Raw genomic sequence first — 22,057 nt, 5'->3', positions numbered from 1 at the left:
ATGCCCTAGAATTGTTTGTGGTGATGGAAGATTACATTCAGACTGAGAACCCTGCTAGAAAAGTAACATCTAAAATATTGTGATTCACATTATGAAATACTATATTGTCCTAAGGAAAAAACAACCACAGCAAGTGAACAGCTCAGATAAAAATAAAGGCAACTCTGGAGTGGGCAGGAAAAGACTTAATTAGTTTTAGTTTCAAAAAAAAAAAAAAGTCTAAGGTAGGATAGAAACCTCGGGGCATGATTTAAATAATTACTACAACAACCCAGGACATGCATCCCGTCTGTGGGCTTTTTAGATAACTGTTCATTCTCTATTGAGAATCTTAAAGCTCTCCTGCCTGCCTCCTCATATATCTTCTTAAATACATGGTGCGTACCCATGGAAACTCCTAACAGTCACTTGTAGGAGTGTCAATCAAGTGCTCATCCTATGCCAGATAGAACACAAGACATGTAGCTATTGTGTTTGCATCTCAAAAAGTCATGTGAAATGAGTATCACTGTTAGCCCCATTTTCTAACTGGGCAAACAAATTCAAGGATAAATATCCAAGCCATACTGCAGAGGGTGGACAAGCAGGACCCGAACTTCAACTCATGACTTGAGACTCATGCTCGTGGTCTCCCTGTTTTGATGATAAATCCCTGCTTCCCTGCCCATTAGTCTGTAATCTACACACACACACACACACACACACACACACACACAAAACACACACACGCATACGGGCAAGCATGCACACATGCACATGCACACACACAATCATTAAAAGGTAGTTTTCAAGAGAAAAATATAAAGCCAAGACTCTCCTCTGTATGTAAAACATCTGCAAATGTGAAAGATTTCATTCAGTTCAAGGAAAAAGTGGTTTAAATGAAAATCTGAAGAACAGCGGCATTATAAATCAGAAATGCATAAATGAATGTGTGAATGGGGAGAGGTGAGATGGATTTGGGACAGGGCAGAGGGAGGTCAGAGGCAGAACTTTCTTCTAAGAACCATATTGCATGGCTACAGCCGACAGACTTGTAAAAGAGCTTACAGTAGGCGATGGTGGGAATCAGAGGCCCGGAAGAGGCATCTTCTAAGCAAGTTGCAGAGGCACACTGGTTCCTTGACTGGCCTCTGCACACTTGAAGATGGCTGTTGTGTTCCTTGTCAGATTTCCTCAGTATGAACAGCTGAAGCTCCCTCTGATGATCTTGAATGACACACCAGCCCCTGTCCTTTCTGTCCTGGTTCTGCATCTTAGTTAGGCATCAGTTGATGGATAAATGAGAGAAATGTATTTTTCACACTTCAGGGCCTGAGCTAAGATCGAAATGCTAGAACATTCTCTGTCAGCTGAGGACTCCCCCATGCTTACAGGCCACACTTCCTTATATCTGTTCCTGGGAGAAACTGAGGGAGCCCAGGGAATTTCACCTAGAAACGTGTTACTCCAGTGTTATGGTTTGGATTTGATGTTAAGTGTCCCCAAGTGTATACCACTACATTACTGATTACCTTTCTCCATATGGATTTGGGGTGGAGAGAAACATTTGGACCGTGCTCATTTGTGGTTACCCATCAGTAAGATAACACTCCATTAAGGCATGGCACAGCTTGGAGGCAAGATCCTTAGGAAGGGATTGGGTCGTGAGGCCTCTGGCCTCAGGAATGAATTAGGCCATTTATGGTTCATACAGAGCTTCCAGGAGTGGTTATAGTGGCCCTTTCTTTCCATTTGCTTCCTTGCTGCCATGAAGATCAGCTTTGCTCCTATCTCACTCTCTGTGGTGTTGCTCTACCTTACACAGGCCCAAAGTTAGATTATCAACCATGGGTAGGATCCTTTGAAATCTATGTGAGTCCAAATAGATTATTTTCCTTAAGAAATTTTATCTATGACACTTTGTCACAGTGACAGGAAGCTAAGATGCTGATGTGCTCATTATTTTAAATTAAGTGTCTTGGAGATCAGCAGACACTGGAACAAGTCTTACTCCAATGTTCCTTTATCTGCCCAAAGACTAGATATGCCAAACAGAAAAATGACTGTGTCTAATCTGCTCCCCCCGCTGTGTGTGATGGGAAGGGAGACAAGAAATGTCACCGTCACAACACATGGGCAGGTTTTTTTTTAGAAGCTAGGAGGGCAATTTCAGGGCTACTATCTAACTCCTTGTTTGGCTTTTTATCCATAAAAAGTGACTCAATAAAGCCCGATGTCCCCTAGTTTGCTCTTCCCCATGAGAGAATGCTGTCCATGTATGTGAATTTCACAGAGGACCCCCGCAGTCACTCTCTCCTGATTAAAAAGACTGTTAATAGTACCGCAATTCCTACTGAGAGCACAGCTAGAGAACTAGCTCAGGTTAGAGGAAGAGAATAAGCAAGAAAACCATCCAAAGAATCTTTGGCTTGTGTGTTCTGTCTGCACTGGCAGTGCTCTAGTGTCTGAGAATCGTTCTTTTCTTTGACACTAAGACACTGCGTGTGTCTTCCATCCTCCTGGGTAGCAGGGCAAGCCCCCTGCCCAACACAGATCTAGAACAACCATCCCGGTTTAATCTTCTCAGGAGATCCTGCAGGATGCAACAGGAGAGAGGGCCAACCCTAGCCACCTGCACCTTTCACAGAGAACGTCAACCCCTGACCTGGTCTGAGGTCCCCATTGCTAAAACAGCTTGTTGATGGAGTCCTAAAACTACTTCATTAGTGCTGTGAGTCGTGTACCTTTGTTTTCTGATGGGTCACACGGACATAAAATACTCAAGATAACTGACTTCAGGGAAACTACTGCTGAAAATAATTATTTCCTAAGCACAGATTGCAATTAATAGCTGTCGATGAAGCCAGTCACTCCACACTCATCCATGACAACCTGGAGAGATTTTAGTCTCGTGCTCATCCAGGTGTAGTATTGTGGATACTTCAAAACTCAGGTTTCAGTTAATCCAACAAGACTCTATATTTTTCCCCAGATAATTGTGTGTTTTCGCTATCATTTGAGGTACTTTATGTAGGTCACTTCAAATATCTCCTTTCAAATACAATATTAATTCATAAGTCTGTAGATTTTTTATATTGTCTTCTAGTTTTATAGGGGTTTTGTAGATACGTTAATTTTATATAAAGATGTTCAGCTTCTATCTACCATATGCTCAAAAATATGCTACTCCCTCCTGGAAACAGACTTCAAATAAGTTTGAAGTCTCCTAAGAAAAATGTGGCGGTTTGAATACGCTTGGCCCAGGGAGTAGCACTATCAGGAGATGTGGACTTGTTGGAGGAAGTATGTCACTGTGGGGAGTGGGCTTTGAGACCTCCTCCTAGAAGCCTGGAAGCCTGTCTTCTCCTGGCTGCCTTTGGATTAAGAAGCAGAACTCTCAGCTCCTTCTCCAGCACGTCTCTGCCTTCACGCTGCCATGCTTCCTGCCATGTCTTTCTGGACTGAACCTCTGAAAGTATAAGCCAGCCCCGGCTCAATATTGCCCTTTGTAAGTCATGGTGTCTTATCACAGCAATGGAAACCCTAACTAAGACAGAAGTGAATTTCCTGAACTAACTTGAGAATTGTAGTCAACCTGATACTACCAGTCAATGTAGGTACCTCAAATGGGGGTCTGGGAATTAAAGGACAAGGATGAGAGAAGGATGGGACTAAGACAAAGTTCTGATCGAGACTCAATTTTATTGCAAAGCAGCAGGCTTATAAAGGCAAAAACCATAGCCCAACCTGTAGACATGACTGATGACGTAAATCACCTCATGCCGACAGCCAATGGCATAGGTTTCCGTTTCTCAGCACAGGCCTCTCTTATTGGGCCAAAAGTGGAATTCTCAAAATCTACCAAGTGCTGTGTTAGCAAACATAGCTGACACGGCAACCCCTGATATACGAGTCAGAGAAGAACCTCCACAAAGTGCCATGTTCCTGCAAAACCAGGCATGTCATTAGGAGGATCAAGGCAAGATAGAGATGAGGCTGTGGAGTGGAAGTGGTAAGAGGTCAATCTACAAGGGAATCAGCCCGATTACCAGGTGCCTGGATGGACAAATGTGGGAGCTGAGTGAGCAGATTGCAAGTCATGACCTTAGTCATAAAGCACACACTGCAGCAGTCAGCACAGGAGGCTGGCACCGAGTATCAGAGGTGGTGCTCAGGATGGCTGATTTGCCGAGCAGTCAGCACAAGGCTGTCCTTAGAGAGGTGACTCGTAACCCTGGATGCACGTAAAGATGCTAAGAGGAACTTCCTGCAAATATCAATGCCACAGTCTCATCCCCAAGAGTGTGACTTAGTGGCTCTGATTTCATGGGTTGGGTTTGAATGTTGGGAGTTTTCAGAGCTGCCTAAGTGAGTCTGACAGTAGGTCAAGATTGAAACATCCGTTGTAAAGGCAGTACCGCTCAGCTGCCCACCTCCCCACTGGCTGATGAGTCTATGCTAACTCGTAGTTTCTTTCCTGAGAAGAAAATATTAAAAGACCCTGGAGGTAGGAAGGACTGGCTTCATAGAAGAGGCAAGGCTCTGGTTAGCCTTAAAGGCCCACAGATTCTCTCAGTACAAGAGGCTTAAAGAGCAAAAGAGTCAAGAGACTGGGGCACCTGCAGGCTCTTTCCCAGAGGAAATTTTGCTCATACCTAAAAGAGGGGAGCTGTTAGGAAACCCTGCTGCTAGGGTCAAAATCTAACAGCTCTATGCAAAATGGTGGATTCCCTTTGTTCTCTTCTCTGGGGGAATCCCAGACCCCACATCAAAAACCCGAGGAATGTCACACATAGTTCTGCACCAAAATTCCTAGAATGCCTTCCCATGCTAACGAGGCATCTCAGTAGCCTTAGTCTTCAGCCTACCTGGATATTCTCACCCCTTCCCCAAAACTGCATAACCGCTGGCTCACTCCAATATGTGTATCAGCCCATCTGGAATAAAGATACATGTACAAGCTAAAATCATCTCAAAGAGCTATTGCATTGAAGATGGTCAGAGAAGGAATAAATTACCTCCTCTGCTTTCTCCCTCTGGAGGTGTCTAGATGCCCCTGCACACTGGACTAGAAGAATGAAATAAAGTTCCGGGAAGATTCCTGAATGGGCAGGATCCTGGTCCAGCTGGGAGTGAGTTTGGAGGTGGTGTGGATTCTCTGATGATCTTAGTGTTATGAATCTTCTAGACAAAGGCCTCTCTCTATGTACTCACGACTAGGCTCTACTCCCCCCTCTCTCTCACTCACCCCCTTTCTCTGTCTCTACTATCCCCTCAACTCCCCTCCCCATGCCCTGAATAAACTCTATTCTATACTATACCATCCTTGTCCTGTGGCTATTACCTTCAGAGGATGAGATGCCTCAGCATGGGCCCACAGAGGCATCCCTTTGCTCTGAACCATACTGCACTTCCAACAAACATATCCCTGCCTTCTTTTTCTTTTTTATAAAAACATGACAGCCTATGTCTAGCATGTGTATGAAAGATCAATGTGGGAGCTCCCAGCAAACCCTGAGGAGCAGCATTCTTTAGACAGGTGGTCCTGAGTGGTTTGAGCAATCTAAGTGAAGTAAGTCTACCTACAAGCCAGACAGCAGAACCTCCCAGGGTTCCTGAAGCTCTTCCTTGTCTGTGAACTGAGTTCCTCCTTAGAGATAATGCTTCACAGAATTACAGGCAGGTCTGCCTACAGGTTCCTGCCTTGACTTCCCTCAATAGTAGCCCGTGGAATCACAGGCCAAACAAGCCTTTCTCCCCATGTTGTTTCTGGCCAGGGAGATGTATCGTAGTGACAGAAAGGAAGCTAGAGCATCATGTAGAGCATACAGGATGCTTTAAACTTTCCCTCTCCTTTCTATAGCCTTAGCACCTCTGTATAACAGAGGGACTAGCCATGTATGTAAGAAGGATGGGATGTGTAAATACAAAAAGCAATAGCAGGACAGACTCCATCTTGTCCTCGAAACTCTATTTTAAACTATTAACCTTGGGAAAGGCTGCTGCCTCCTGTCCTTGGAGAAAGCAGAAAATTGATGTCCTTGGAGTGATATAGCCCCCACCCTTGAGCACTGGGAAAGAGACCACTGAGTGTTGAAGACAGGCATAACTGCTGTGGCCAGCTTGCAACAACAGGAAAAGACTGGTCCCTGTAACAGGATGAGTTCATCATTCCCAGGTCAAAGATGCTCCTTTCCAGATGTGTGGTCTCTCCTTGTTGTCTGAACAAATGTTACCGTTCGAAGGATAGCATTCCTTTATCCTCTACCCAATCATGTAATGCCAAGGCTTCAAAGCCCCAGCTTGCAGATTTTCCCTATAGAAACCCAAAGTTCCTAAACCCAAGCGTTGCATACCTAACTTGTTGCACAGGGAGGACTGTGCCCTGAGTCTGAACTACAATAAAAGACTCTTGTGTACTTGCATTGGAATTGTGGTCCCTGGTGGTCTCTTGGGGTTCTCAAGAACTGGACATAATGGATAAACTCTTTGGAGCTCAAAGGGAAGATAATAAAAATGGTTGTTGTCATTAATTCAGCATTTACAACATCCTGGGTACCTGAGAATGTACTTTAGGGTTTTTTCTCCCTTTTAATTATATATGTGTGATTGCTTGTGTGTATTCATAGGCCTGCAGGTGATCACACTTGTGGATTTGCAGTTACACACAGCTGTGAACTGTCAGCCATGAGTGTTGAGACTAAAACTGGAGTCCTCCTTAGGAGCAGCAGGAGCTCTTAAACACGGAGCCATGTCTTCAGCTTGACTATGGCCTCAGGGTCCTGATGTTCTAGCCAACTCTTGTTAAGTTCAGGTCCCAGTGGTTTGCCTTCCAAACATTATACGAACAGATAGCCGGAGGTTTAAATGGCAGCCCAGGAACTGGGCCCAGAGTTCTGTTCTCTCTGAGCCCATGCATCCATTTTGCCTGGGACTGACTGTAGTTCTCAAATTTGGGGGAGTATCAGGATCTCTGTTCACATCAGAGGGTGCATCCTAGGCACTTTAAAAATAAAGCAAAACAGAACAGTGCTATTCTGGTTGCAATCTCCTGAGAGACCGTGAGGCATTTTCACCCAATACGGCTGCATCTAGAGTCCTAACCCCGGTAACTGGGACGTAACAGATGAAATTTTCAGTCAGTGCACCATAGGGCCATTTGTTCTGTGGTAGTGAACAAGGGTTGTTCAAGTGTAATCTTAATTATATTGATTTTTAACATGCTCCTAGGAGCTAGAAGACTCCACAGATAATATACCTGCTGTGCGAGCCTGACTGCTTGAGTTTACGTCCCCAAATCATCATAAAGACCAAAGGAGAGAGCTGCGCTCTCCTCTGAGCTCAGTACATGGCCATGGCAAGTGTGCCCTACCCTATCATGCACGTATGCGCAATAATAAATAAGTTAATTAAATGCTAATACAAGGAGAGTGAAAAACAGCTGTGACATGTTCCTGCTCCTTTCCTGGCTAGACAAGCCATTATTCAAGCCAAATTTGTTTTTCCAACCTCCTTTCCCTCAGCCTCTAAGCCTGCTGCCAATGCCTCCCTACCTGGATAGAACTGAGGCTTTGGACACACAGAGTCAGCCTCCAGAAGGACAAGTGACCAGAGTTGGCATTAGGGTGCAATGAACCAACACAGCCATCACAGAGCCAAAATGAAATAACAGGCTGCCCGGGTTCCCAGGGTTATCAGCAGTGAAGGAGCCTGGGGAGCCGGTGTTTATATCCATCATCCATGTGTACATGAGCCATAACCACTTCCATGTGTTTCGCTCCGAGCCAGCCAATGTATGACATACTGCAGAGCGGTGGCCCACAAATCAAAGCTACTCCTGCTATGTTGCCTCCCAGCATAGTGAGCCGCGTCCCTACCCTCTTACCAGGAAAGTGAAGAGCTCGAATGGGGAACTTATCATTGAACCAAAAGTGAGAAGCAAACAGAATAGAGCCAGGGAGGCAGTTAATCTCCTTAAAGTTGCTCCAGGGATGGGCCCAGCCAGAAGCCTCCATCTCCATGGAAACCACAGAAAGAAGTTGGGGCAAAAAGATAGGAAACCAGAGCAAGGAAAGGATTTGTTATGTTCTAAACAAGACTGAATTCCAAGGTTGGTCAACTCAAAGGTCTGGGAACCTTCAAAGCTTGAGAGCCAAGCCCTGAGTTCCACTACCAGGAAAGGCGCTGTGCCCTGGCAGTTTGCAAGGCGTTGTAACCTCTGGAGTTTCATAGCTCGATGACAGGTTCTGAGGAGGAATGTGGGGTGGGGTGGGGTGGGGTGGGGTGGAAGTCCAAGACCCAGGCAGAAGACAAGAAAAGTTGGGTGTAGAATGTGGTACCCCTCTGGAGCTCCACAGATGCCCTATGCATGTCTCCATGGTGACAGGGACCATGCTATTGTAACAGCTATGTGCTTCTCCAGCCATCACGTGACTCTTCTTTGAGAATATGGTGTGTGGAAGTCACCGTTGTATAAGACACACTCAGGGTTCATCCTTGCTCCTATCATAACAAGGACAACCCTTACAAAACAACAATGGCCAGCATGCAAAATAGCAATGATGGACATGTGTCACAACTGTGGGGCAGTGTGCCAGGAGAACTCACAGCTCTTCATACCTGCTACCCTCCTCTTCCTGTGACAAAATGTCAGAGAAAAGTGACTCAAGGAAGGGAGGGTTTGCTTTGGCTTACAGTTCCGGGGTACACAGTCCATCATGATGAGGATGGCAGCCGATCGCACTGCATCAGCAGTTAAAGCAGGTTAAGATAGAAGGCCAGTGCTCACGTTGCTTTCTCCTGTCTTACTCAGTTCAGGAACCCAGCTATTGGATGCTGTTGCTCACATTCAGGGTGAGTTCTCCTCAGTCAAACCTTCCTCTAATGATATCATGCACACACCCCTAAGTGTGTTTCCATGATAATTCTAAATCTGCCCAGCTAACAATGAAAATTAACCATTCCTTTCTAAACGGTCACTGAATATTAGACCCAGTTTATAAAAGAGGAGCCAGAGGCATAGAGAGTTCCAGAGGCTTGCCCAAGGCCATGCTCCCAGTAGGTGGCAAACCTGGGATTTGAACCCAGCTCATCTGCTCCAGACAATGTTCTTCAGCCAGTACTAATATGTTCAATAAAGTTCTGTTGAATTAGTGGCCTGCCACAGTCTGTTCTCATCCCTTGTTTCTCTTTATCTCAATAGCTTGAGCTCCTGCTGAGTCTTTGCCCACGTATCTGTGTGTGGTTCTTGGTCTGTATAATGCCTGAGCAGTCTCACACGTGCCAGTGTCCTCCTGGTGGCTGGTATCCCTGCCTCCTGCACATGTGTGCTGTAGTTGAGAGAGATGCTCACACATAGTCACTGTTCTTTCTCTGTCTTGCACGCACACATGCGCACAGCTCTCAAGATTCTCCTCTTTCTTTTCTCCTCCTTGTAAGGTACAACTGGCCAGCAGATATGTTCTTTTTCCTTGTCCCTCCACCTGAAGTCCTCCTAGAATTCCTGCACTGAAAATGAAATCAGATTCTTAGAACAAATCCAGATGGGAGTTAGACTGGCCAATTTCTTCAACCAGTTACATAGGACAAAGTCTTCATTAATTCAGAACTCCAGTCCTGATCTGTATCATTTTTCTCCCCAAACTGATTATCAGCTCTGCTTCAGGACCCACGGACTAAAGTGGACACATTTCCTAACAAGATTCAAGGTCTTAATGTCTCACACAAATGTTTCCCCGTGCCTGAGCAGCCTCATATTGCTTCTCTCTGAAATCTCTTCCATCAGGAGAAAACACTCTTTGGAGGGTATTAGAGCGCTCAATTGGCCAATAGTAGCATCTCATACATTAAAGAGTTCAGCTGGCCAATAGCAGCATCCTGTGCATTCAGTTCTAACAATCATCAACTTCCCAGCAGCTCCTTTTTTTTTTTTTGTGAGAACCAACTGTAATTTTTAATATTCCTTTTTCTAAGACACAAGACCCCAATCCCACTGTGCAGTTTTTCAGTATCTCATTTATCCAGCATCTAAGCGACATTTCACACTATGAAGCGAGATCTATGAAATGTTCTAGTTTTCTTCTTCCTTATTTGGCTATTTCTCAACCTGCCCTTTAAAGTCAGGGTCACTGAAATCTTATCTGATGCTCCTGCTCTGAAGGAAGTTCTTTACTTCCAGGACTTAGGCTATAGATGAAATGTCAGCAGTGATTTTTTTTTTTTTTTTTTTTTTTTGGAGACACATCATTGTCAATCTCCTTATTGGAAAATAAACCTTTCTTCGTACTCATATAATCAATTTTTTTCCATCTTTATTAACTTGGGTATTTCTTATTTACATTTCGATTGTTATTCCCTTTCCCGGTTTCCAGGCCAACATCCCCCTAACCCCTCCCCTCCCGTTCTATATGGGTGTTCACCTCCCCATCCTCCCCAATTACTGCCCTTCCCCCAACAATCTTGTTCACTGAGGGTTCAGTCTTAGCAGGACCCAGGGCTTCCCCTTCCACTGGTGCTCTTACTAGGATATTCATTGCTACCTATGAGGTCAGAGTCCAGGGTCAGTCCATGTATAGTCTTTAGGTAGTGGCTTAGTCCCTGGAAGCTCTGGTTGGTTGACATTGTTGTTCATATGGGGTCTCGAGCCCCTTCAAGCTCTTCCAGTCCTTTCTCTGATTCCTTCAACGGGGGTCCTATTCTCAGTTCAGTGGTTTGCTGCTGGCATTCGCCTCTGTATTTGCTGTATTCTGGCTGTGTCTCTCAGGAGCGATCTACATCCGGTTCCTGTCGGCCTGCACTTCTTTGCTTCATCCATCTTATCTAATTGGGTGGCTGTATATGTATGGGCCACATGTGTGGCAGGCTCTGAATGGGTGCTCCTTCTGTGTCTGTTTTAATCTTTGCCTCTCTATTCCCTGCCAAGGGTATTCTTGTTCCCCTTTTAAAGGAGTGAAGCATTCGCATTTTGGTCATCCTTCTTGAGTTTCATGTGTTCTGTGCATCTAGGGTAATGCGAGCATTTGGCCTAATATCCACTTATCAGTGAGTGCATACCATGTGTGTTTTTCTGCAGCTCCTTGATCAGAGACCCCTACATTGAGCTCATCTGTAATTTACAATTCATGAGCTCAAGCCATCCAAGCCCATGTTAACTTACTGGGGACGGAACTCTGGGCTTTTCTGAACAAAAGTGGTTTGTATTCAATGTGGCAAGCATTACTGTGAGTGGGGAAGAGGGCAGGCAGTAGGAGCAGAGGTATACCGCTCATAGTTCCCACGTTCCTGGTCTAGTAAAGCAGCTATGCAGACAAGTGATGGTTACCCAGGAGCGAGAGCTACAAGCAAAGCCATGAACTCCTCTTTGAGAAGCCCATAGATGCAGGGAGGAAAGCCAGAGCCGTGCAGAGCCAGATGACCTTGAACCCTGATCATAAGGCCCAAGACCACTCTCCTGGGAACACGCATTTGAATAGCTTTCGCCATGCGATCATTATAACCTCTCCTTTTCTGCATATTAATTAGCGAGTGCCCAACCTTTTAAAAGGTTATATAGATGTTGGGATTTCTCTGTAGACTATTTTATTTTATTGAGTTTGTGAATATTTTGAATTATTTTTAGCCGGTCTTTGTGTTCCCTGTTCCCTGTGACCCTCTTTGCCACAGAGACCTTCCAAGTTCAGCACAATCAGATGTAGCAGTCCCCTGCTTTGTGGAAGATACCCTCTAAGTCTTAGCAAAGCTCCACCCCTACTCTATTAGGAACTCTCCACCCACCGCAACTTAAACCTCATCTTCAACGCATGGCTTCTCAGGGCTTCTGACCTCCTCAGGGTTCCTGGCTTCAGCCACTTTCCACAGTTCCCTCCATCTTGCCATTGTCATGACGGCATCACTGGTTATCACTTGAAAAATGCTGACAAGTTCTGCTGTCAGCTCAGGGTGTAGCCTGGCCCCTTTGAACCACCCTGGTGTTAGCTTCCCCTGGGGAAATGTTCTGTCTTCTATTCTGAGTGTAGACTCCCCCTTTCAAATGAATTTGCACTTTCACAAGATGGAGCTCTTAATGGGAGGGGGTCTTCCCTCAAGGTACTTTCCCTACTGTCCCAGTGCAGAGCACCAGGCAACTTTTAAATCTTACTGTATTCTTTTAAATTACGTGTATGTGTGGGTATGTGCCAGTGCCCATGGAAGCCAGAGGCATTGAACCTATCTGGAGCTAGAGTTGGAAGTGGTTGTGAGCCACTGGATTTGGGTACTGCGAAATGACCACGAATCTCCTACAAAAGGGGGGAGGGCATGCTCTTAACTGCTGACCGGCTCTCCAACCCTGTTAGGCTTCATTCTCGAAGCACTAATCTGACACTAATTTGACAGTTAAAGCTGATGTGTTGTCTGGATGTCCCCTGTTTACAAGCTCTTAATTATTTAAGTGTGTCTCCTGGTGCAGTTGTGGCAGTGAGAGCCATGCACTGCCACACCCAGCTTCACATGGGTTCTGGGGCTCTGACTTGAGGTCCTCTGTCTGAGCGGCAAGCACCTTACCCACTGAGCCATCTCCCCAGACCTTTCTTTTAAGTTTAATCTCCATCACACACTTTCCTCACCACATCTCACAGTTTTTATTTCCCTTTGCGCCACGGGCTCCTCCTTCTCACAACAGGTCGATGAGCAGTGAGCATCAGGCATGCCACGGCCTTGATGTTCAGCCTTCACTCTTCCTTCAGGAAACAAATTAAGCCTGTACTCTTGGGTTCAGCATCACTCAGGTTCAAGTCAGGAGACGAATGCAGCCAGATTCTTTGTCAGACTGTAATGTAAATGGCTTCTAGCCCACTTTGATCCTCTCTGAGCTCTAATGAGCCAGATTCCACAGTCTGCATATTTCTCTGTTTCCATACTACCACCAGAATGGTCCATTCAACTGTTCACAGCATCCAAGGAGTGTTTTTTAAACTCAAAGTACCTAAAACTTTCCACATTCCTCCCACAAACCAGCTCTAAAGGCTTAAGAACATCTTCAGGTTAATCACAGTAACAGCCACACTTCCTAGCACCAAGGTTCTGTATTAGTCATTTTTCCCATTGCTGTGATTAGACATCCTGACAAAGGTAACTTAAGAGAGAAGGAGGGGGGGTTGGGGATTTAGCTCAGTGGTAGAGCGCTGGCCTAGCAAGTGCAAGGCCCTGGGTTCGGTCCCCAGCTCCGAAAAAAAAAGAAAAAAGAAAAAAAAAAAAGAGAGAGAGAGAGAAGGAGGGTTCAGACTTACAGTTCCAGAAGAATACTGTGCATCAATCTGGGGACGGCATGGTGGTGGGGGCAGAGGCTGGCACCAGGAAGGACAGAGTGAACAGGGAGCCAGGTTGAGTCTCAAGACCCAACCCCAAGGCCCCCTCCTACAGTGAGGCAACTCCCCCTACTGGTTCCACAACCTTCCCAAACAGTGCCACTAGCTGAAGACCAAGTGTTCAGAGAGTTGAGCCCAGGGTGTGAGGAAGGTCAGGAACTTAAAGGGAAAATCCCACTGTATAATATTTTTGATAAACTGTAGAAGTCAATTGATAAAATTCTATTTAGCATTGCTTCTCTTCCTCCTCCTCCTCCTCCTCCTCCTCCTCTTCCTCCTCCTCTTCTTCCTCCTCCTCTTCCTCCTCCTCCTTCTAGTTTTCAAGACAAGGTTTCTCTGTGGCTATCCTAGAACTTGCTCCTAGACCAGGCTGGTCTCAAACTCTCAGAGATCTGTCTGTCTCTGCCTCTTGGGTACTGGGATTAAAGACATGTGCCAACACCACCCAGCTTGTTTTAATTTTCAATTGTTTTTACACAGTAGGAATAATTTTACTCTTAATGCACAGAACTTGATGGAAAAAATACAATTTTTAACATGTCCTTTGATGACTATTAACACAAATGCAAGATAAGATCCCGCAAATGAATACCAGCTTGAGTAGTAGTTTATATATAGCAATAGCTTGAGACAACTCACTAAGTGTGCTTGGACACCATGTCACTTAATAAAGGAGCAACCTTCTTACCTCAGATGCCAGAAATACAAAACATCACTAACATCTCTGAAGAGCAAGAATCCTATGTATATCAGGCAAGATCTACTTTGGGGGGAAGTTCCATTCAGGGTTTTACACAGGGAAATGGTGTGAATTGTTACAGTGTAGCTGTCCCTGAGCCACCAGATGACCATAGAACTGTTAATCATTACTTCAGACACCGAATCTTTGCTTTCATTCATTTGATTAATCAAAGCATGCTGGGCTCTCTTACCCACTGGGAAGCACATTACTGTGAAATTCATGACCACACAATTAATTTAACCTCAGGTGAATTCACAGGAATGAAACACTTTTCTTAAATATCAATTTCTCGCTGACGTGAGTTTTGTTTACACACAGTACTGCTCACAGCAGTGTAGCACATTTCCCATCTGCAGGGCTCATTATTTTAACACAAGTCTTGGTGTTGGGATGGACGCTATATATACACCCTGCCCCAACGCACTTGGCTTTGCCAATTTTATCTCCCAGATAAAGAATTCCTCCTAAAATATGACCAGGGGAGGTAAAGTGCTGGTCAATACGGCTTCTAGAACAAGAATCTTCCAGAATCAAATGTAGGATGTTTAGTATTGGGGTGGGGAACGGGGAGAGTTTAGTAATACTTCATCCTCTTTCCATTTTGTTTTTGTTTTGTTTTGTTTAAAATCTAGTTTAGGCTCTTAGGTTCTTTTAAAAGATTCACAGTTTTGCTTTCATATCGCTGTTATTTCTTTTGGGTTTTCCAGAAAATCTCCTGTCTTCACCACCTAGAGCAGTCTATGTGCTTCTTCCCTGGCATCTGTCTCCCCACATCGCTTGGAGGCAACATCCAATGAGTCACTTCTGGGAGGCAATTCTGGAACTCTCATCCAGTATGCAAAGAAACGATTCAGACAACCACATAGGTGAATGGCTTGACCCTGTCACTCAGGTTTGTCCGTCCTTCCTTCCTTCCTTCCTTCCTTCCTTCCTTCCTTCCTTCCTTTCTTCCTTCCTTCTTTTCTCTCTCTCTCTCTTTTTCTTTCCTTCTTCCTTTCTTTCTTCCTTCCTTTCTTTCTTTCTTTCTTTCTTCTTTCTTTCTCTTTTTTTACAATTGAAAAGTATTCAGTGGTGTGCAAATGTCAGTTTGCACATAGCTTCACATAGGAATGTTTCTAGGCTTTTGCTATCATAAATAAAGCTACTCTGAGGACCTGTAGCAGATCTTCCTGTGTTCATGACTATTTATTTCTCTGGCTATTAGAATTTCTCATTCGTATCATAAGTGTGTTTAATTTTATAAGAAACATTATATATAATATAATATGTATTTCTTATAATATATGTATGAAAGAAGGTATATAGAAATTAGCTTTCATCAGTGTTGACTTCTGCACATTGACAGGGACTGTAACATTTCGAGGTAAGTGTCCAGGTTGAGAAGAAAAATTCCCAGTACAGAATCCTTCAATAGCAGAATTACATTGTGGTTATGTTATTCTTACAACCTCACAGCAAGGAAAGAGCACATGAATATGAACAAAATTATAATTTAGATTATATTTTACATTCTTTTTTAAGATTCACATTTTCACTTTCATGTTGCTCTTATTTCTCTTGTGTTTTTCCAAAACTCTTCCTGTCTTCCCCACCTGGAACACTCTATGCATTTCTTCTCTTGGCATCTCTGATTATAATTCAGATCATACTACAATTGTGTGTTATAAATAAAATAAATTATATAGAAAAATTTATATTCAAAGTTGTCCTATTATCTTAAATCCTTGCTAGTAATGAGACTTGCAGTTTTTCCACCTCCTGAACAACCCTTAGTGTTGGTCATACGTTTTTAAGATGGGGTATCGTTATAGAGACTATGCTGGTCTCAAACTTGCAGAGATCCTCCTGCCTCTGCCACGCAAGTGCTGAGATCAAAAGCATGTGCCACCACACCAAGCTTGCTCACCGGCTTGCATGACGTGACATCTCAGTACAGTTTTAATTTCATTTTCTGCTGATTAATCCTGAGCGCTTTCCCACATGGGTATTGGGCATTCATGCGTCTTTCTTCACAGAAGGCTAAAAGCCCCTGCACTCCTTCATTTGATGACATTTCTATTCAAGTAGCTTGTCCACATTTATGCACCATTTTCTTACTGTTGAGTTGTAAGAATAACATAACCACGATGTACTTCTTCTGTTGAAAGATTCTGTACTGGAATTTTTTTTCTCAATCTGCTTTGAAATGTTACAGTACCTGTCAATGTGCAGAAAACAATTTTGACGAAGGCTAACTTCTGCCTCCTTTCTTGTTTATGCTACATAGAAAACATTCTCGTATACAAGGCAGTACAGGTTTTCTCCTCTATTTTCTTCTGGACGTTTGATAACACAAGCTTTTGGATTTGGAATCATCAGTCATTCCCATGTAACCTTTTAATTTTCAAGTTAAATATTTTTTTGAGTTTCGTACACAAGTGCTATATTCACATTATTTTCACCCTTTTCTCCTAGCCAACTAGGATCCCCGTGATGCCTTTCCTTGATGCCTTTCAAATTCATGACCTCTCTTCTTTAGTTATTCTCGTAGGGGTGTTGTGTGTTTTGTGTGTGTGTGTGTGTGTGTGTGTGTGTGTGTGTGTTTGTGTATGTATGTGTGTATGTGCATATGTATATGTGTGTGGATGTGTGTGTGGATGTGTGTATTATGTGTGTATGTGTGTATATATACATATGTGTGGATGTATAACCTGCTGAGTCTCTTCGGTGTTGCTCCCGTGTGTGTGTGTGTGTGTGTGTGTGTGTGTGTGTGTGTATTTGTGTATGTATGTGTGTATGTGTATATGTATATGTGTGTGGATGTGTATATTATGTGTGTGTGTGTATGTGTGTGTGTATGTATATGTTTGTGGATGTGTGTATTATGAGTGTATGTGTGTATGTATACATATGTGTGGATGTATAACCTGCTGAGTCTCTTCGGTGTTGCTCCTGTGTGTGTGTGTGTGTGTGTGTGTGTGTGTGTGTGTGTGTGTGTGTGTGTTTAGTGCTGACTACTTGGGGCTGGATAATCTATCAGGGACTCATCCCTGGAGAAGCCTTCCTCTCCCTCTCTTAGCACCATTAACTGCCTGCTGCTCTTCGTCTGGGGGCAGGTAGCCTATGAGGGATTACCCATCTGTGTCGGCATGTCATGCATAGATGTCATTATGCATGTCTTCTTTAGGTGACCACATTCTTGAGGTTTCAGGGGGGCAACGTTTCTGTCAGATACAGAAGATGCTGTCTCAAAGCAGTCTCTGGCTCCTATAATCGGTCTGCCCACTTCCATGGTAGCCCCTGAGCCTTACACGCAGAGAGTACACTGTAGGTCTACCCACTAGTCGCAGGCATTCCAGTCTGCCGTTCTCTACATTTTGACAGTAGCTGTCTGCGTCTGCTGCAGAAAGAAGCTCTCTTTGTTTTTTCTCCAAAAATACTTTTCTCCAAAAGTCTAATTTTTCTGTAGCCTAAAAGACATGAGAAATAACAAAACTGGTAAATATAACTCCTGCCCTTGGTAACACACTGTAGCTGAAGTATTTTAAAAGGGAACACTTAGATGATGAACATCGCCCATAAAAAAATGTATATTTTAAAATACAAAACTAAGTGGTACCTGCCACCTAGAAGTTAAGGGGGAAATACTAGCCACTTCAGAAACCCAGGCAGACTGAATTAGGGAGGCAAGCAGGCTCCTATGTACAGTTGAGACCTGTGCTTGCTTTACGTAGCTTTTGCGACTCTAAAATGTAGATTTAAAATAAAACACTGCCTCTGAGTTCATCTTTTCATGGCTCTACAGTGCGCTCAGTGGGGCAAGTTCAACTTACTCCCTGTGATGTCCGTGCCCCGTCTCCATGGGGACTAGAGGTTCCAGTTTTAGGGAGTCTTAGATGACTGACAGCAGCTGTCCACACCCAGAACTCTGCGGCCACTGTTGACCAGGGTCCTCACCTCAGACCCCTTCCACATAGCCCATCTGGTGAGACGGGGCCTTTCCTTCTTGGAGTCCATACATCTCTCTGAAGGACCACTGAATATTAGATAATAGCTAATGGCTCCGAAACACTTCAAAAAAGTACTGATGGAGCTCCTCACCTCAGCTCAGACATCACTCCCTACACACCACACCAAATTCACAAACTCAGCATCTCAGCTCAGAATCTCATCCATTTTTAGGTTTGTCCATTCTTCATAATAACCTGCTAAAGCCCAGCTCCTGTGAGTGCTTCATTCAATCCTTCATAAGCTAAGTACCCACAAGCCCATTTAACCAAATCAAATTTGATCCCCAGACTCCTGGTTCCCACGAATGTCATGTTTGGAAACAGTCTTTGCAGATATGATCAGTTAAAGATAATGTTATAAGTGTGCGCCTTAGTATGATATGATTGGCAGCCTTATGAAAAGAGGAAGATCTCACAATAAGATCTCTCATATGCAGAGAGAATACCCATGTGACAACAGGGACGGAGATTCAGTCCCACCATTGCAAGCCAAGGACCACTAAGTTCTGATGGCTGCTTCCAAACACCAGGGACGAACAAGGATTCTCTCCTACAGGTTTCACAGGGAACTAAGACCTGGCAATGCCTTGGCTTTGAACATCAAAGACTGAGAAATTATGTATTTCTGATATTTCTAAGCAATTAGTTTCTGGTACTATTAAGGCAGCTCTAGGAACATGATTAATTTCTATTTGAACTCCAATGAATCTTCCTTCTGGCCTTCGTCCTCCATAAATGCTGCCTTGCCATTTCTAACTTGCTCTTTAACATACCACAACCATTTTTTTTAAACCTAAACCCAACCTCTTTGTGCCTGATTAATAACATTTACTGTTGCCTCCTGTATGAAGGATGGACTCTGAGTTCCTGGACCTGACCTTTGACACTTCAGAAGCTCTCCAGCTTGTGTGAATTCATGTGTGGGGCCATCTGCACTCACCCTTTGCAGTCTACGTCCAGCATGAGATGCACGATGTACCTTGTCTCCCTGGTGAGCCACAGCCTTTCCATAGCAACAGTCAGGTGAGAGGTGCAGCCCAGGAAGGATGCCATCTTTCTTCCTGCATTGTGTCCACACAGCATCTACCATGCATTGGCTTGGTTGGTAGGAGACTGTGGGATGATGTCACAGGTGAGGCAGGTACAAGATACAATGAGGCCTGTCATTGGACGAGAAGGAAGGATGGGTGAGAGAAAAGTTTGAAGGAAGGGGAAGAGACGGGAATGGAAAGGAAGAAGAAAGGAGGAGAATGTGGGTAGCTGCAGAGAGAACATGGAGGCTGACGTTAAGATTCCACACTGTACCTTTACAGGTTGTTATGAATGTTCTTAAGGCATGGATGTGTACACAGCTTTGTGTGTTTAGGTGGGCAATTATATCTAATCAATTGGATCAGAGGTCATTGTGTTATGTGTTCTTTCCTGTGGTGATTTAAGTTTAAGAGAGTAGGTGGCAGCTGGTACACTGAGATGCCACGGAATTAGGATATGTGTTTCCGCCATGGTAGCAGCCTGCCTTGGGAACTGGATGGGTAGAGAGATTGCTGCCAGGCTCAGAGAGAGGCCTTCAGCAGTGTGATATGGGATGGAGCAAAGTGGGTGAGAGGCTTTGCTGACTGAGATTGAGATATCTACCAGATATCTTGGGGCACTGCGGTGCCGGACCTAGCAGGGTAAAAGAAAGGTATTTGTTATAATTTTACAGCAACAGGAGACAGCCAATGAGACAGCAGAGAATGTCACAATCCACATTGAATATTCAAGTGATTTAAAAGCTTTTATCCCACTAAGGTTCTGTAATCCTTTGTACATAGACATGTTGCAAAAAAAATAAATAAATCAGTATTTGTCATTGAAATAAGCAAGGTAATAAAAAAAGCATGGTTTCAACCATAAATCCTGACATTTTAGCCATATGATGAATGATGCCTGCTTACCTGAGATATCCCTGAAACATTCTTACATTGACACATAATATGTTTGGAAATTTCTAGAACAAAGGGACAGAGACCATCTCTTCATTCAAGCAACAACACCAGGTGAATCGGACTTGACTCTGCCTTCATACAAGGAAGCAGCTTCCTTTGTGTAACATCTAGAAGATGTCTGTGTTAACATGAGGATAGTAAGGTGGTTCTCCAGTACCAAACAGAACAGAATTAATTCCAGACAAACACTAGGGGGTGTTCTGTTGGGTTTCTTTTTAAATTTTGGAAACAGCTCTGAGCCAGCCTTGTGCACGGGGGCAAGCACCCTGCTGGAGAAATAGTGGGGGACAAATGTGCCAATTGTTTCCCAAATAAGCTTCTCCATTCTTTCCTTAATACACAAGGATCATAAGCATTTTGAAGGACCACGGTAAGAAAACAGAGAATAAACTGAAGGGGCTGGAGAGGTGGCTGCAGGCATCAGGACCTGAGGCTGATACTCAGAACCCAGGCCAAAAATAGACAGGCATGGTGACACAGAGACAGGCAGACCCCTGGGGTTTGCAGGCCAGCCTTCACGGTCTACATGAGGGTTGGGTCAGCAAGAGACCTTTTTCAAAGCTAAGGTGGATGAGAAATGACCTCTGAAGTTGTCTTCTAATTTCTATGTGTACCCATAGATGGCAAATGCACACATGTATACACACACACACACACACACACACACACGTGTGCACACACCAAAATAAAACAACTATTCGAAGTTTGAAACAAAATTTTAAAAAGAAAATCTAGTATCAGAAGAAACAGAGCTAGGATGAGAGGGGAAAAAAACCATTCTTATTAATGACTCTTATTAATGACTCTTATTAATGACTCAGAAATCCGAAAAAGATTTTTGTCTCTGGAACATAAGCAGGCTGCATTAAAAATAGGATATTCAGAAAGTAATTACTTGGGAATTAGAAGTGTAATTTCTGCTATAAAATTTAATAGCTACACTAGATAATAGCATTAAGGAAAACTGTCAAGAGCACATGTAAAAGAAAGTAGCAGAGAGAGAAGACATAACAGGCCAAGTAGGGTCTCAGCCTCTGCCCCAGGAAAGTGTTCTACTTAACAAAAAGAGCCCCCAATAAAGGTGACTTTAAAAAAAGAAAGAAAGAAAAAGAAAGAAAGAAAAGAGGATTCATATCTTTGGTATAAAGTATCTTTTTCAGAAGCTAAACAAACGGGGGCTCAGTGAGTACACCGCTTGCTTTACAAACGTGTGGGCAGGGTGGTGACTCACTGGCAAGCCAATCTAGCCAAAGTGATACAATCCCAGTTCAGTGAGAGGCCACGTGTAAAACATAAGATAAATGTAATTGAGAGAGACACTCATCAGTAACCTCTGACCTTATCCATGCATACTTGAGTTTAACTCTCCCACATGTATATAGCACACATGTGCACATACACATCTATAAAATAAATAAAAATACACATACAGATGCAGCTATGTAAAATTTCATTATTCTACTCTTTTCACAGGAAAAAAAAATAAGAGATTCCATTTTAGAAAAAGACTCGTAGACAATGAACCAATCCCCAAAGAGCATGCTCTAGACTAGTGAGGCACTGTAGAACAATAACAGAGTCTAGGTACAAACAGCTACAGCACATCTATAGACACCACATCTACAGACATCTACAGACAGCTACAGACAGTACAACTACAACACAGCTATAGACAGCTACAGCACAGCCACAGACAGCTACAGACAGCACAGTACAGCTACAGACAGAACAGCACAACTACAGACAGCACAGCACAGCACAGCACAGCACAGCACAACTACAGACAGCACAGCACAGCTACAGACAGCACAGTACAGCTACAGACAGCACAGTACAGCTACAGACAGCACAGCACAACTACAGACAGCACAGCACAGCACAGCACAGCACAGGGCACAGCACAGCACAGCACAGCACAGCACAGCACAGCACAGCACAGCACAGCACACCTACAGACAGCTATAGACAGCTACAGCACAGCAGTCCCTCGGAAGTGCTGAGAGAAGGCACTGA

At 43.9% G+C, this 22,057-nt stretch overlaps 1 long non-coding RNA gene across 1 annotated transcript in view; it reads left to right on the top strand.

Moving 5' to 3' along the window:
• The window catches only part of LOC148003955 (uncharacterized), a 42,348-nt gene extending 20,867 nt beyond the window's left edge, over positions 1 to 21,481 (top strand). The window contains exons 3-5 of the long non-coding RNA XR_015627522.1: positions 14,775 to 14,933; positions 18,908 to 19,079; positions 20,051 to 21,481. This is a non-coding gene — a long non-coding RNA (uncharacterized LOC148003955). The remainder of the gene's footprint in view (positions 1 to 14,774; positions 14,934 to 18,907; positions 19,080 to 20,050) is intronic.
• Positions 21,482 to 22,057: the final 576 nt, after the last annotated feature.

This window comes from Rattus norvegicus, chromosome 8 (assembly GCF_021556685.1).
Source record: "Rattus norvegicus strain SHRSP/BbbUtx chromosome 8, alternate assembly SHRSP_T2T, whole genome shotgun sequence".
NCBI classification, from domain to species: domain Eukaryota; kingdom Metazoa; phylum Chordata; class Mammalia; order Rodentia; family Muridae; genus Rattus; species Rattus norvegicus.
The sequence above is the reverse complement of the archived record's forward strand: the minus strand, read 5'-3'. Positions and strand labels throughout refer to the sequence as shown.